The following is a 16,549-nucleotide window of genomic DNA, read 5'->3' on the forward strand; positions in this document are numbered from 1 at the left end:
CTGACAATATTCCAACAACAGGACTGAGGATTTGTGCTCCAGAACCTGCCAGACCTCTGGCCAATCTGTCCTAGTACAGCAACCGCATTGGCAAATATCCAACATTGTGGAAAACTGACCCCGAAGGTTATCCAGTGCAGCTTCAGTGCTAACGTTAAAAAAATGACAAGTTGAACCTGGTCAAATACTGCTCTATTTGTCTCCTTTCAATCACCAACATGGTGATGGAACAGATTGTCAACAGTGCATTCGAGCAGCACATGCAACTGAGCTGCACTCAGTTTGGGTTCTTTCAAGACCACTTAGCTCCCAATGTCAATACAGCCTTGACAAAGAAACTGAACTCCAGGGGTGAGGTGGGAGTGATTGGCCATGACATCAAGGTTACATTTGACCAAGTATAGCATCAAGGAACCATGCAAAGCTGGAATCATTTAGAATTAAGGGAAAACCATCCACTAGCTGGTTTTACAGTGGGGGCCAATGGGCAGTGTTTGTGTGACTGTACACGAGGAGTGAATGGGCATTCTTGTGAGTATGAGAGTGGGAATAAGTGGAGTTATTCGAATGGCACCATGGAGGAGGAACTTTAGTTATGTGTAGAGACTGGAGAAGGTAGGCTTGTTCTTCTTAGAGTTGAATAGATTTATAGAACTTACATAATTTATGACAGCGTTTTGACCAGCTGTTCTACTGCTGATCATAAATAGTTTTAACAATGTAACTATGAATCTGTTTCCAGCGGCTGAAGTGCCAGTAACCAAAAAAACACAGATTTAAGATAATTGGCAAAAGAGCAAGACCTGATTAAAAGAAAACATTTTCTTCCACAGTGAGTTGTCATGGTCAAAAGCAGAATGTTTGAAGCTGTCTTTATTATCATATTTTAAAAAAGGGTATCAGATAACAACTTGCAGGGAACAAATCTCATGGCTACGGAAAAGAGTAGGGAATAGGGATGAATGAGGTAGCTCTGCCAAAGAGCTAGCATTGGCACCGTGGGCCAATTGTCTTTGAATTCTTTGCTTGTACAATGACAGTGTTTGTGAGTCTCTAATCAAGTGATTGGAGAATTTTTGTGGCTTTATAGAATGAAGATGGATTGACTTGAATGGTTGATTGCTTCAATCAAATTTTACTTTGTTCACAACAAAAATCTTTAATCTTACATATTGACATCATGTCTTTACTACATATTTAAGCTGATTCGCAGCAGCGACCTGCTTAATGTATGTCCCCTATTTCACCTTTCTACTGCTGTTCTGAATGAGATTGTCAATTGACTTGGCAACATTTAACAATGCCAAACAAGGGTAGGCAATCTTTTAAAGACATTGTGTGAATGGATTGATGCCTTCATTCAAATTCCTAAGTGTACCATGTTTGGGTAATTGCTATATTGATCTACTTGCTATTAAAATCTGATCATACTCTGTCATTCTGAGCGTAATTAACATGATGCCATCAAAATGTGTCAGGTCAATTGTTAGACCCATTTAGTAGTTAGTTTCAGAATGGATAACACCAATTATAGCTCTTCAAATATTTTTACAGGAAAACCAACATGTTCTGCAATTACTGTAATTCTGCCAGTGCTTGAGGAATTCCAAGTTATTCGAAGGCTGCATCCGTCACTATTGACAGTGGCTTTTAATATTGCGAGAAGCTTTTTAACCAATAAAGATTTATTCATTATTTAATTTCACAGAAATAATAAAAATCTGGCCTCTTGTTTGTTATTGTAAATGCACTTGACCTGATTTTAATTAGGCAAATATATTAAATGGAAGTCTGCATTTCCTCTACCACCAAACCATTTGCTAGAAACTTGGCTTCCTGGTATGTTTTCCTTGGATTCCTGAAGAAGGGCTCATGCCCGAAACGTCGATTCTCCTGCTCCTTGGATGCTGCCTGACCTGCTGCGCTTTTCCAGCAACACATTTTCAGCTCTGATCTCCAGCATCTGCAGTCCTCACTTTCTCCTTCCTGTATGTTTTGTCAAGCGTCTCTTCCTCTTTTGCTGTTAGCCCTCTGTAAAGACTCGGTCAGGTCAGGATGAGGATAGTGTGGTTTCTTTTCCTGTCAAGGTTTTAAAGGAATATGAAATGAAGGAATTTCATGGGCATCATGAGGATCGCAAAAGTTAAGAGTTTCCATGACATTAAGGGAATGACATCCCAGTGGTTCCTCATGGCCATCTAAGAACCTCTGATATAGAAAGAACTTGCAATAACAGAACACCTTAAAGGTAGTGGAATCAAAGAATATTGTAATGTAGTTACTGTTGTAATAATAACAAGTGTAGCAGTGAATTGAGCACTGAAAACTCCTACAAACAATAAACTGTCATAGCTTTCTAGAAATTATAGCTAAGTGTCAAATAAGTGTTTCTCATGCACTTAATTGGTTTTTAAAATGCTTTAAACAGTTTAAATTAGCTGTCATTCTCTAACATTGCAAAGAGTAAGACATCCTACAGAGGTATACTAACATCTTCAAAACCCTAAACCATGATGCTGGCTTCTGTATCAAGTCCAAGTAGGCCCAAGTAGGGAGTCTTTCAAAATCATTGGAGACCACGATAAGATTTTGTACTCTCACCATTCCTTTCCATCTTCGTTATTGATTTAATCATAAGGATGGTCATGACTGGTGCAGATTTTGGCACCCATGGAAAAATACCAATTAATAGACCTAGCTTTCACAGACAACATCATCCCGTTGGCTGAGAAATCCTGAACAAAGCAAGGCATGACCACCAGGTATCAGCTGTAGGAAGAGCAAAACAACGCAACATGACAGGAACAATACCTCTCTATCGTGATTGGATCACAGTATATTATGGACATCACCCATTTCCCCGAGCCAGGAAGTAAATGTCCAACATGGTGACTGACTTCTTTGCAAGAATTGGCAAAGCAACTTTGGTCTTCCAGCAACCCAATACAGTGTGGGTATCCAACACCATCAACAGGGTAATGAAAGTGAAATCTACCCTGGTAAGGTATGGAAGATGTCATAAAAGTATGACTTTTCCACCAATGTCGCCTATGTAAAAACCTGGATATCACAAAAAGGATGTGCTGTAGGACAGGTCATAGAGAGATTGGGAGGGATATTGAGACATTGTGATGGAGAGACAACTTATGATGACAGGATATTTCATTTAACGCCTGGCCAGAGTGGAATGGCCACCACCAGGATGAAGAAGAACATGGGACTGGCCAAAGAAGATGTGGTGAAGTACATTTAAGGAGAACCTTAAAAAGTGGGACACTACCTCACCTGGAACAAAAAGATTGAAATGGACTGGTTGTTAAATATTGCTACCCATTGTTCATATGGGACCAGAGAAATTATGTTAAAGTCACCACTGAGTCAGAACACTCAAGACTCTAAGCATATAATCTGGGCTGACAGCTTTGAATTTAATTAAAAAAGACTTAGAAGAAGGTTCTGAAGGACAGTCACTCAATCCAAAATATTAACTCTGCTCTCTCGTCACAGATACTGCCAGACCTGCTGAATTTTTCTAGCAATTTCTGATTTTGTTTTTGAGGCCTAGCATTTGTCTTATCTCACCATTGAACATCAAAAAATCCCAAGGCATCAGCATCAAAATTAGGTTAACTGTTTACACATCTCACCTTTTAAAGAGTTAAAAATGTGATCTTGCTGTGTATAATGTGGTGCATCTGTTTGCATAGCAACATTGTCTGTTAGATAACTTGCTGGATGGGGTGCCCTAATATTGAGAGAAGGTGTTGGTCGTGTCCAATTTCTTCCTCTTGACAGTTAGCCCAAGGTGTAGTCTTTTGATTATGATGATCAAAATAAATTAAATCCCTAAAAAACAAGTGTGATCTGTGGAAGAATGTTTTAATATGCGACAGGACTAAGGGGCACATTATAATGAGGTAATAATGTCTGTCCACTCAGGGCAAACAGGATGTTCTCTAATATGTAGTGGCTGCATTTGGAGCCATGCGTCGTGACTGACTAATGGGTTTATTTAGTTTCATGAGGTTTGGTTGGGAATACCCAAGCTGCCAGCACGAATGTTGGAGATCCTCAGCAGATTAGACTCAATGGATGCTTAACTATGAGAATCAACCAACTACGAACATTCTAACTCAGCAACATTCAAATTCTATGCAGGGTAGCCCATTCAGCCCCTCAAGCTGTTCTCTCATTCAATGAGATTATGTCTGATCTGTGACGTAATTCCATATACCAGCCTTTGGCTTATCCCTTAATATCTTTTAACTAAAATTTATCTGCCTCAGATTTAAACTTAAAACTGATTCAGCATGTACTGCCATTTGTGGAATAGAGTTCCAAACACCTACCACCCTTTGTGTGTAGAAGTGCTTCCTAACATCTCTCCTGAATGGACTGGTCCTAATTGTCAGATAATTCCCTCTACTTCTGGAATCCCCAAGACTGACACTCTCATGCATCGCTGTAGGAGTGCAGCATTGTTAGAGATGCCAACTTTCAGATGGGTCATTTAGGTTTCAATTTCCCTGCTTGGGTGGTGTAGAATATCCCCATGGCAATATTTAAAACAGAGTGGAGAAATTTTCCAAAGTGTATTGACCAATATTTATTCCTCATTCAACATCACAAAAACAGGCTCTGCATTTCCTGCAAAGTGACTCTACCTCAAAAATATTTAACTGGCTGTGAAACACTTTGGTAAATAATTGTTAAGAAAGGTTTAAGACACTTACCAGTCTTTACTTTCATTATATAGTTCCTTGTGCCTGCTCCACCAGTCAGAATGGTCATAGCTAATTTTCTACCTCAATTCCACTGACTTATGTCATGGTGGACTGCTGCCTCACAGGGTCGCAGGTTCAATTCCACTCTCAGGTGACTGTCTGTGTGCAGTTTGCACATTCTCCCTGTGTCTGCATGGCTTTCCACTGGGCGCTCAGTTTCCTTCCACAATCCAATGATGTGCAGGCTAGGTGGATTAGCCATTGGAAATGCAGAGTTATTGGATAGGGGAGTGGGTCTGGGTGGGATGCTCTTCGGTGGGTCAGTGTGGACTTGATGGGCTGATCATCTGCTTTCACACTGTAGGGATTCCATGACCTCCCCGTTCCCCATATTCCTTATTTCCCTGAGACCAAGAATCTATCTTCCTCAGCCTTCAGTATACTCAGTGACATAGCATCCAAAATGCTGTGAGATACAGAATTTCAAATCCTCACGACCTCTGAGTGAACATAAATTCACAGATGGCCTGAAAAATTTGAAGATTCATTTAACTCATTATAATGTTAACAGTCTGCTCTTGTTTAACACAAAAAGAAACTTAATGGAATCTGATGCCAAAGAGTGCAGCTTTATACATGCTTGGAACGGATAGCTGCACACTCAGAGCAGCAACTGGTCACTAGCAATTGTAACAGTACTGGTGATAAAGACAGATGACAGTTAATGTATTCATGTCACTTTCTTCCACACATGTGCTTGGCAGACACATTAAGAGATTTCTTTTGTACAGGTTGATGCCTCAATTAAAATACTAAATCATATAATGCGTCTAATGAGAAGAAAAATCATTGGACCATGGGGCCTCCTGACAATTAATACCCTCATCCCTCCATCTCTTATATTGACCCATACGTAGCAGGGGTCTCACCATGCAGGCACCCCAACAAGCAAACTGATGCCGGCTGCTTGCAGGCTTTCAGTGTCTCATTATCGGAAACGGTGGCACTGAGAGCCTCGCCATCTCCTGCCCATGCTGTTGACCACCAGTGAATGGGACCATTGTTATCTGTTTTAAATCCAGTCCAATAGATGGAACAATGCCTTCCACAATTTTCTCAGATGCGCTCATTTTACTATCTTTTCCATAATTCCAAGTATTATGGATCAGACCAAACCCCCAAAGTATAATAATAGGATAGCCTAGATTCCAATTTTTTTCTTATTTTAAAGGCAAGTGCCAGGTGTTGCATTCCAGATGCAGTTCAATTGGTCAAAGTACTACTTGAAGCAAAACACATTTTACTCATACACTATAATTAAAAGACAACAAAAGAATGCAGAAATTTTAATAACTTAACTCTATTGGAAAATTAACAGAATAATAGATTATTTAACTACAAAGCATCAATTGTTCCAGTATAGTAATATCTCATAAACACACCCTTGGCAAAGGCAAATTCAGTAAAATAGAATTCAGTAAAATAGCAGCAGGAAGAGAACCCCAGGTTTGAGCTGTAACAGAGAGGGGAATAAGAGCTTCCATATCCAGCTTCAAGACCCCAGCAGCTGCTCCTGAGAAACAAAACTAAAAATCTTGGTTCTGTGGGAACTTGCCCCCACTCATTTAAGCTGCTTCTACTGTCCCATCTTTTTTACAAAAAAAAAACCAATGCTTCTCCAACTGTTTACTTTATTGGCTCTGATTAGACTGACTGGCACCTCTGTTTCAACCTTTCTTCATGAAAAAATCCTGGATAAAATACACCCCTTAAAGCCACAGTATTGTCATACAAGCACAAGTCCGTGTGTGTCAGCCATTGTCAGCAGCTTTCACTTTTCATCTTGTATGCCACCAGGACTCAAAAAGAAGAAACAAATTTCAACAGAACAATTCAAAATTGAATAATTTCCTACTGCGATCCAGTTGATGGTGGGCCCTGCAGGAAGTTTACTACAAATGCAGTTGAACCTCAAAATGCCAAATGCCAAAATGACACTGGCACCTCGCAGACAGGCCCTGTGACACCACTTCATGTGGACTCAGCTTTCTTTGGGAGGGTGTGTTTGCCCAGGTGTGAAGACCATGAACAGTCTGTTGAACTATCTGTGAAGAGTTTACTCTCTGGTAATAAAGAGGGCCTCCTGCAGCCCCATGACACAGATATCCTTCTACATTCAGCAAAATACTCAGACAGCAGAAACCTATCAATCGAACAGGAAATCATTCATAGTCAAGCAGCCCATGGTGTGATACCAACCTCTTTATAGTCCGTATCTGCAGCAGGTAGGAGGCAGAAAAGAGTCTCAAAAAATAAGGAGATGCTTCTCTGTTCAAAGCAACCTTCTAAGAACCTCTTTCAAAGTTCTAAAATACGTATTGATGTTTTTAAATATCATCGCAGCAGAAAGTGAAATGTCTGTTAATTTCAGTGAAACCTACACTCGAGTTTAACTCTACCTTATACTGTGATTATAAAGGCTCTACCATCCTGCTCATAAGAAGGCATACAGTAGATCAGCCTTTCTTAGTTGTGGAATAGATTATAAGAGCAGAGAAGCTGTAAAGGATTTTTGTTAGACCTCTTCCAGAATATTGTGTGGAGTTCTGGTCACCACAGTATAAGAAGGGTGCGATTGCATAAGAGAGGTTGCAGAGAAAATTCACGTAAATGTTGCCAGGGATGGACCACTCTAACTATGAAGAGAGGCTGGATAAGCTCAGGTTGTTTTCTGTTGAGCAGAAAAAGCTGGGAGGGTAGGCATTTGATTGAGGTGTATCAGACTATGAGGGGCACGGACAGGGAGAGTAAAAAGCGACTGTTGCCCTTAGTTAAACGATCAGCACCAGGGGACATAAGTTTATGGTGAAAGGCAAGAGGTTTCATGGAGATCTGAAGAAGAAAGATTTTCACCCAGAAAGTGGTGGGGAATCCAGAATGCACTGCCTGGGACAGGAGTTGAATCAGGAAACGTCACAACTTGTAAAAAGTATGTAGTACTTGAAGTGTCATGACATTCAAGGCTCTGGGCCAAGTGCAGGAAAGTGGGAGAGTAGTTTGGTGCTGGCTCGATGGGCCAAAGGACCTCCTCTTTGCTGTATGAATCGATGGCTGTTCTACGACTGAGCTGAGTTTGCAAGCGTGTGCCTTCACGGTGCCATCTAGTGGTGGCATTCACAGTGAGTGCACCCTATTGCATGCAGTTCCTGTGTACTTCCAGCTGAAATATTCATTTTCATTGTTAAAGATCATACAGCACTTTCCATAGTTTGGCTTGCTGCACACCATCCTGTTCAATAGAAGACCAAATAAATTAAATACAGCAATGGAAGTCAAATTGATTATTATTGAAGACTGCGAGCACCAATTCTCTAATTGACTGGCTTAATAATAGATTGATAAATTACCATTCAGTCTCTGGAGAAGAAGGAAGGAGGCATAGTATGTGAAATGCATGTTACTTGCAAAATAATGATGATAATAATAAAATTTGCACTTTATTCTATTCCATATAATTCAGGTATATTACAGCACCACAAGCAAGGCCCAGGAAGAGTGTGTGGATGAAGTCACAGCATTAATTTTACAAATACAGCTAACTAATTGGAAGTCTCGCCCACGAGGCACACACATCAAGAAATTACGAGCACAGAAGCACTGAGCAGTGATTTGAAGTCCCACGTGTACATGGCTAGAGGTGAGCATCGCTCCGGTTAGTGCACTTTTAGAAATCCCTGCCTTTGCGTCTGGTTTGGACAGAACTGGCCAGCCTAAAATAACAACTCCTTCATGTTTTGTAAGCTTTTCCTGTAATGTCAGCACTGAAGACTTTGAAGAGTTTGTAAAGTCTTTGCAACTTTATGTAACAGCCCCTTTAGTAATGAGAGCAATTAACTAAACACTGTACTTCAAATTAGTACGGGAGAATCATAATGTACTTCAGAATAATGATCTGCCAAGCCAACAAATTTAGACAAATGGGAGACATCAAAGCTTTCTAATGGGCAATGAATTTGTTTTTTTTGCTGAAGAGTACATTTGACAGAGAACCTGGAGAGGTAAAGAGTAGATCACCCTTGATTAAGTTACTGGTGTATACATTTTATACACTTAATTGATTACACAAATTTTCTAACTTATGAGAATTGAAGGTCATTTCATTGCTAAAGTTATAGTATGTCCTATTACTACTGATGAACTTTCCCTTCTCCTCACCTACAAACCTCATCCCATTTACCATACATTCCTCACAATAATCAAATTAAATCTGCATCGCTACTTCCCATGATGAAGGAGGAGCAGCGCTCTGAAAGCTAGTCCTTCCAATTAAACCTTTTGGACTACACCCTGGTGTTGTGTGATTTTTAATTTTGTACATCCCAGTCCAACACCGGCATCTCCAAATCATGACTCCCATATTTTATGTACAGCCGAAACAATCTGCACCTCAAAATGTAGCAGGTTATCGGGTCAGTCTGAGGTTTATATGCCCCAGTACAGGTAGTTCTTATATAATGCAATGGTTGCATTCTTGTGCAACCTCGCATTATAGAAAAATCACACTTTAGAAGCAGTGCTTAAAGTGTTGATGATGTTATTGTTTTACAGCCAACTAATTTTAAAAGTTTATGCTTTAGAAACAGTGTCCCCAATTCATCAATTGCACTACTGCAATTTGCACTAACGAAACATGCATTACAGCAGAATGACCTCTACAGTGGAGGACTTCAATCTTTTGGATTTCCCTCACAGAGGGTGCCTTTCTATCTGAAGCAGGCAATTTACTCTTTGCAGTGCATTGAATCATTTGACATTGGTCGTTCCTTCTCCATGGTGGATCCTATGGAGCTGTGTGTGTCATGTATCAACAAATTTTTTTTCTTTTCAATCCACCTTTAGATTGTGCTGAAGCATGTAATCTCTGTACTTCAACATGTTGATTGGTTTGCCATCTCTCATTTATCCTCAGTAATTGTGTTATTGGTGAAACCAATATGTTCCTATCCCCAGTTCCAATATTTTGGGATTGCTTATTTGGCAAGACTTCTGTCACAGTTACAGGGCATTCTTCCTGAGAAGATGAGAAACTTAAATACTCTGTTTCAACTTCTCTTCTGAAAGGCCTCAGCAGCTAACATCAGAATAGAACCTGTCACAGCTACTTGTTCACCCATCTGTATTGCAATCCAAGTTATATCATTATAGATTCATCAATTGACTCAAGTGGGGCTTATTGCTCATTGACTATCTCATTGCTTATGCTTCTTCACCAATACTGATTTTTGTCTGAATTCTCTTTTATTTTGATAGCAGTAGAAACCATTTCTCCCAAAGCAATATAGTCAAAACTTCCATCTCAGTGACAGTTTGAAACAAAATTCCTCTACCCACATAACTAATCTCAATGGATTCTGTTTGGGTTCCACCTTGAATTGAGGGAGCCCCGTGAAATTGTCTCCCAACTTTTAGCCAGTTATTCCATGACCGACTATTCTTTCATTTATAAGTTTATATTTTATAGTTTAATTCCTTCTGTCATCAGAAGATTGCTGTTGAAACATGCAATTCAAGTCAAGAGTGAAAGTTCTTAATGGTGAAGTGTGCATGTTGAATAGTAATTCCTGCTGGCATGAAACTTGCCCAATTCTGATGCTGGAAACTTTTTCAGTTCTAACAACTTGAAGATTTCTATCCAAACTTCTCTGGCTCAGAACTCCATTAAATAACAACATTTCAGCCGCGGCGACTGTTCTTCTCAGAGAAGCTTCACTTTCTTCTGAGACCTCGAACCTTCTTGTTCTGCAGTCAAAGCTAAACCAATAGCTTTCTGATTTGTTGTAAACTCCGCACTGTAAACATTCCACACATTAGCACCAAAATGGTTCAAATGATTTTTTGATCTATTTAAAAATTTAAGTTCACAGAACTGTCACACTTCCATCTGCCTCTACTTATAATCTAAATCTCAAAATGTAGTGTATTTATTATGCAACTTTCATGACAGCGAGTAGCTATTTGACATCTTGCTTTGCTGTGACAGTGTCCTACTTTGGCACATTTTCAGGAAGCAACCTATTGTGTGGCAGAAAATAATTAAATTCTTTATGGAATTCTTAATTCGCATTGTCTCTGCCAGCTCCACAGCCATGAAAATATTTTTTGTTTATATTGTCTGATAGCTGTCCTACTCATTGTACTCATGTCATTTGTGTTTTTTCTACTTTGAAAACTGGTCACCTGTGCCAAGGTCACCTCTTAAGATTTATTGATATTGTTTCCAGACTTCTGCTTGACTTGCTATTTGAATGGCTTTCTCTAGAGTGAAAGCGTCTTTTTACTGCATGTCCAGTTTCCTTTGAATAAACCAATCAAAGGCGATTCCTATAATTTATCCTGTAATTTGGGGCGGCACAGTGGTACTGTGGTTAGCACTGCTGTCTCACAGCACCAGCATCCCAGGTTCAATTCCAGCCTTGGGTGACTGCCTGTGTGGAGTTTGCACATTCTCCCTATGTCTGTGTGGGTTTCCTCCGGGTGCTCCGGTTTCCTCCCACAATCCAAAGATATGCAGGTTAGGTGAATTGGTCATGCTAAATAGTCAGGGGTGAATATGGGAATGGGTCTGGGTGGAATACTCTTCGGAGGGTCGGTGTGGACTGAAGGGCCTGTTTCCACACTGTAGGGAATCTAATCTAATCTCTTATGAATTCTGTGTTGAAATGACCATTGTTGCATTGATCCAGTCATCTGCAGAGGTCATTAATGAAATCATCTGTTGATTCCCCTAGAAATTGAACTTCACTCTTAAATATTGTACTTATGAAAATTATATTTGTTCTGATATTAAACAAAAAAGTATTGTGTACTTCTTCAAAATTATCTGTTTTTTGTTTTACCTGACAACATTATCAAATATAAATCCATTGTTTATAGAACAGCACTTAATAATTCAATTCTAATTCATTATCTAATTCAGAAGCTACTCCGTATCATAAGGATTGTTTTCTCCAAAATGTCCAAAATTCTCTGCTTTCTTTGGCCTATCTCTGAAATTAAATCCTTGTGGTAATATTATTTCTGATGCTATATCTTCACAATGTGGAATATTTGTTTTCCTTGCTTCAAAGGCTTTACTTTTCAGTAATAACAATGCTGTTGATCAGTACCGCTGCATTCAGAAATTTTACTGTCAAATTGGAGCATTAACACCTTCTGGAGATGAAAATTAATTACTGCTGCCTATTTTGCAGCGTGTTTGAATGACTCCCGCTGTTTGCAACCTTAATAAATAACGCCCATTTTGCTAACAGCTTTCCTGACTGTGGTTTTAATAGTCATAGTTTTAATAAATGACCTCTGCTAATTGCAACTTAATGAAATAAATCTCATTTCTCTCAGCTTTTTCTATGCCCCATGATTTAAATAAATGCTTCCTGCCTTCAGCACGGACTGAGTGAAGGATCTCCTGCTTTTCTGTGTCTTAATAAAATCACCTAACTTCCTTCTCCCATTATATCAGGGCTGTTTAGGTTTTCTAATCTGTCCCTTTATCGCTTTAAGCCCAGGATGTCCCAGCATCTACAACCTCGTGTTAGGTTGATTTTATTGCCCTTGATTTCCTTTGCTGTAGTGCGTGTCTATCTGAGCTGTAGGTCTTTCCTTTACTTTCCACTTACTCAGCCTGTAATTGGTGTCACTTGTTAAAGCTTCCTTTACCAATCAGGAGTTTTAACCTTACTCATGGAGCCTTTGAAATCTGAATCACTCTTTGGCTGAACTCTTACTCAGATTGTTCTTATGGACCACCACCATGTGATGGGTCACTGCTTAGGGCAGACTACATGACTACCTGAACTTTAAGAAATAAGGGTAGCATTTAAAAGTGCCTGTCCCTTAAAGATGATTAAGTCTACTTGGATGAGGGTAGAAATGTGGTCACCTTTCCGTACAAGCTGATAATGTGTGGAGCTGGAAATAGCACAGCAGGTCAAGCAGCATCCGAGGAGCAAAAGAGTCAAAGTTTCAGACATAACTCTTCTTCAGGACTTCATTTTCTGCACACACTGAACTCCAGCATCACCGGCGTGGAAAAAACAGAAAGTCTCCAATTACCCAGCACATAGTGTTTCAAGCAAAAGCAAAACTAAGCCACATTTGGGTTCACTGACGAGAACTTGCAACTCGATTCACCTGTAAACCCCCCCACTACCAGAGAGATGATGGCTTTATGGTATTATCACTAGACTATTAGTCCAGAGAGCCAGGTAAAGTCTTGGTGAACCCAGGTTAAAATCCCACAATGGCAGATGGTGGAATTTGATTTCAATGAAAAATCTGGAACTAAGAATCTAAGGATGATCATGAAACCATTATTAGGAGAAACCCATTTGGTTCATAAATGTTCTTTAGGTAAAGGCAGCTGCCACCCTGACCTGATCTCACCTACATGTGACTCCAGACCCACCGAAAATTGGTTGACTCTTAATGGTTCTCTTGGCAACCAGGGCTAGGGCAACAAATACTGGCCTAGTCAGTGGTGTCCACGTCCTCCAAGTGATTGAAAAAAGCCTCTCACTGCCCCCTAGACTGTCTTTACCTAACCACTACTGATCCTGATCCTGTCCCCAGTATGTTAAAATATTAAAGTTGCCTCGAAGAATCCTATCAACTGAATCATTGAATGGTGACAAGGTCGTGTCAAATACATGATGAGTTATAATATAGACAAGGAGATTGGAAATACTAAGGTAGAGGAGGTGCTGGAGCAGTGGTAATATTGCTGCACTGCTAATCCAGAGCACCAGGCTAATGCGATGGGGTTGATATCCCACCATGGCAGGTGAAATTTAGAGTCAACAAAATCTGAAATTTAAAAAGTTACTCCGAAGGTGATCATGTAACTGCAGTGAGTGTGATAACATCAGCTAGCTGGATCTCAGAGCATATGAGTTCCCTGGTTGGGACTCTTAATCTGCTCCAATCAGGGAGCCAAAGCTGACATGAAAGGATGAATATCAGGTATGATGAGTAGCTGAATGCCTGACTCTGTGAGAGGCATTATTATTGTGAAAAGCTATGCATTTGTAAATAAAGGGTGATTGGTGTTGGGAAGCTGGCCTCTGAAGAGTTATTACAGTAACCACTGCCAATTTTTGTAAAAGTTCATTTGGTTCACTTACAGTCATGGAGTCATAGAGACATACAGCGTGGAAACAGACCCTTCGGTCCAAGTTGCCCCTTAAGTCTCTTTTATATCTTTCCCTTCTCACCCTAAACCTATGCCCTCTAGTTCTGGACACCCCCAGCCCAGGGAAAAGACTTTGTCTATTTACCCTATCCATGCCCCTCATGATTTTGTAAACCTCTATAAGGTCACCCCTCAGCCTCCGATGCTCCAGGGAAAACAGCCCTAGCCTATTCAACCTCTCCCTATAGCTCAAATCCTCCAACCCTGGTAACATCCTTGTAAGTCTTTTCTGAACCCTTTCAAGTTTCACAACATCTTTCTGATAGGAAGGAGACCAGAATTGCATGCAATATTCCAACAGTGGCCTAACCAATGTCCTGTATAGCTGCAACATGACCTCCCCACTCCTGTACTCAATACTCTGACCAATAAAGGAAAGCATACCAAATGCCTTCTTCACTATCCTATCTACCTGTAACTTTCAAGGAGCTATGAACCTGCACTCCAAAGTCTCTTTGTTCAGCAACAATCCCTAGGACCTTACCATTAAGTGTGTAAGTCCCGCTTAGATTTGCTTTCCCAAAATGCAGCACCTCACATTTATCCGAATTAAACTCCATCTGCCACTTCTCAGCCCGTTGACCCATCTGATCAAGATCCCGTTGTAATCTGAGATAACCTTCTTCGCTGTCCACTACACCTCTAATTTTGGTGTCATCCGCAAACTTTCTAACTACACCTTTTATGCTCACATCCAAATCATTCATATAAATGATGAAGAGTGGACCCAGCACCAATCCTTGTGGCCACTGGTCACAGACACCCAGTCTGAAAAACAACCCTCCACCACCATCTTGTTTCTTCTACCTTTGAGCCAGTTCTGTATCCAAATGGCTAGTTCTCCCTGTATTCCGTGAGATATAACCTTGCTTTCATGTTCATTGGGGAAGCAAATCAGCATTCCTTGCCCAAACTGGCCTAAATCTGACTCCAGAAATGTAGTTACTCTTAACTGCTCTCTGAATTGGCCTAGAAACATAATTGCTTCAAGGCCAGTTAGGTTTGGGCATCAATTGCTGGCCTTGTTAGTGATCTCAACATCCCATATAAGAAGTATCTTAATGGGGAGAGACTTCGGGTGCTCTGGTGCAGAGGGATCGAAGTGTATTTATTCATGAGTCACAGAAAACGAGCATTTGGGTATAGAAGATAATAAAGAAAGCAAATATAGGGCTTTTATAGTTAAAGGAATAGAATATAAAGGTAAGGAAGAATTGTTGCAACTAATCAAGGTATTGATGAGACCGCACCCTGAGTATTGGTGTACCGTTTTGGTCCCCTTATTTGAGGAAAGGTGTTGTGGCATTGGAGGCAGTTCAAAGAAGGTTCACCAGATTGATCCAAGAGATGACGGGTTTGTTGTTTGAAAAGAGTTTGAACAGTTTAGGCCTATACTCTCTGGATTTTAGAAGAATGAGGGGAGATCAAATTGAGGTTTTCAAGATGCTAAAAGGTGTGAAGTAAAATGGACGTGGAGCTTTCTCTTGTGGGGCATTCTGGGATGAGAGGTCACAGTCTTAGGATAAAGGGTGGCAAAGTTAAAGCAGAGTTGAGGAGACACTACTTCTCCCAAAAGGTTGTGAATCTGTAGAATTCGGAAAGTAAGTAAATTTAAGGAAGAGTTAGACAGATATTTAATTGGTAATGGGTTGAAGGATTATGGGAGAAGGAGGAAAATGGGTGAATAGCATATCAGCCATGATCGAATGGAGGAGTAGGCTCGATGGGCTGAATGGCCTAATTCTGCCCCTATATCTCATTAACTTATGAACTTATAATAAGAAAATCTCAGATTGCTGGGGTCATTTGCTACACAGTCTGAATTGAATGTACATAGCTCATGTTGAGATAAATGTCAAAACTGGTCCAGAGAAGGTTCATGAGTTTGATCCTGGGTATGGAGGAATTTTCTTATGAGGAGAGCTTGAGTAGGTTAGGCTTGTACCCACGGGGGTTTAGAAGAATGAGATTCCTAAGGGGCTTGACAGGATAGATGTTATTTCTTTCAGAAGGTAGTAAATCTATGGAATTCAACACAGCAGAGGATTGATGAGGCTGTATTGTTAAGTGTATTCAAGACTGAATAGCTTTTTAAACAGTAGATGAATCAAAGGTTGTAGCGATAGGGCAGGAAATTGGAATTGAGGATTATCAGACCACCCATGATCACAATGAATAGTGGAGCAGACTTGATGGGCAGAATGGTCCACTTTACAACGATGTTACACCTACAGCATGTGCCAATAGCTTCAGTGGCAAACACATTGCATACACTTCAGTCAAGTGGCTATGGCTCAAAGTACAAGTTGAATGAGTCTCGGTTAAGTCAAGGGGGAACTGGGGTCAGTCATTTTGGTCCTGCCACAGTTAGTTAAAGGCAGCACCCAGCCTCAGTCCAATGGTTTTAACATGGCCAGTCAACCACTTAGGACAGTCAGAGTCAGAGGTTCCAACTGGAGACTCAGACCTACCAGTCTAGTGCAACCTAGGCACAATTAGTGCTAAGTCAGTTGGAGAGCAGCACAGATCGCTGGAGGGTTTGGTCACCCATTAGACAAGACTGCCCTTCCAAGTTGGT

At 40.4% G+C, this 16,549-nt stretch overlaps 1 long non-coding RNA gene across 1 annotated transcript in view; it reads left to right on the forward strand.

The window, feature by feature from the left end:
- Positions 1-16,549, forward strand: part of LOC140494559 (uncharacterized) — a 58,476-nt gene that overhangs the window by 17,407 nt on the left and 24,520 nt on the right. The window contains exon 2 of the long non-coding RNA XR_011964012.1: positions 8,245-8,421. This is a non-coding gene — a long non-coding RNA (uncharacterized lncRNA). The remainder of the gene's footprint in view (positions 1-8,244; positions 8,422-16,549) is intronic.

Source organism: Chiloscyllium punctatum, chromosome 24 (genome assembly GCF_047496795.1).
Source record: "Chiloscyllium punctatum isolate Juve2018m chromosome 24, sChiPun1.3, whole genome shotgun sequence".
Taxonomy (NCBI): domain Eukaryota; kingdom Metazoa; phylum Chordata; class Chondrichthyes; order Orectolobiformes; family Hemiscylliidae; genus Chiloscyllium; species Chiloscyllium punctatum.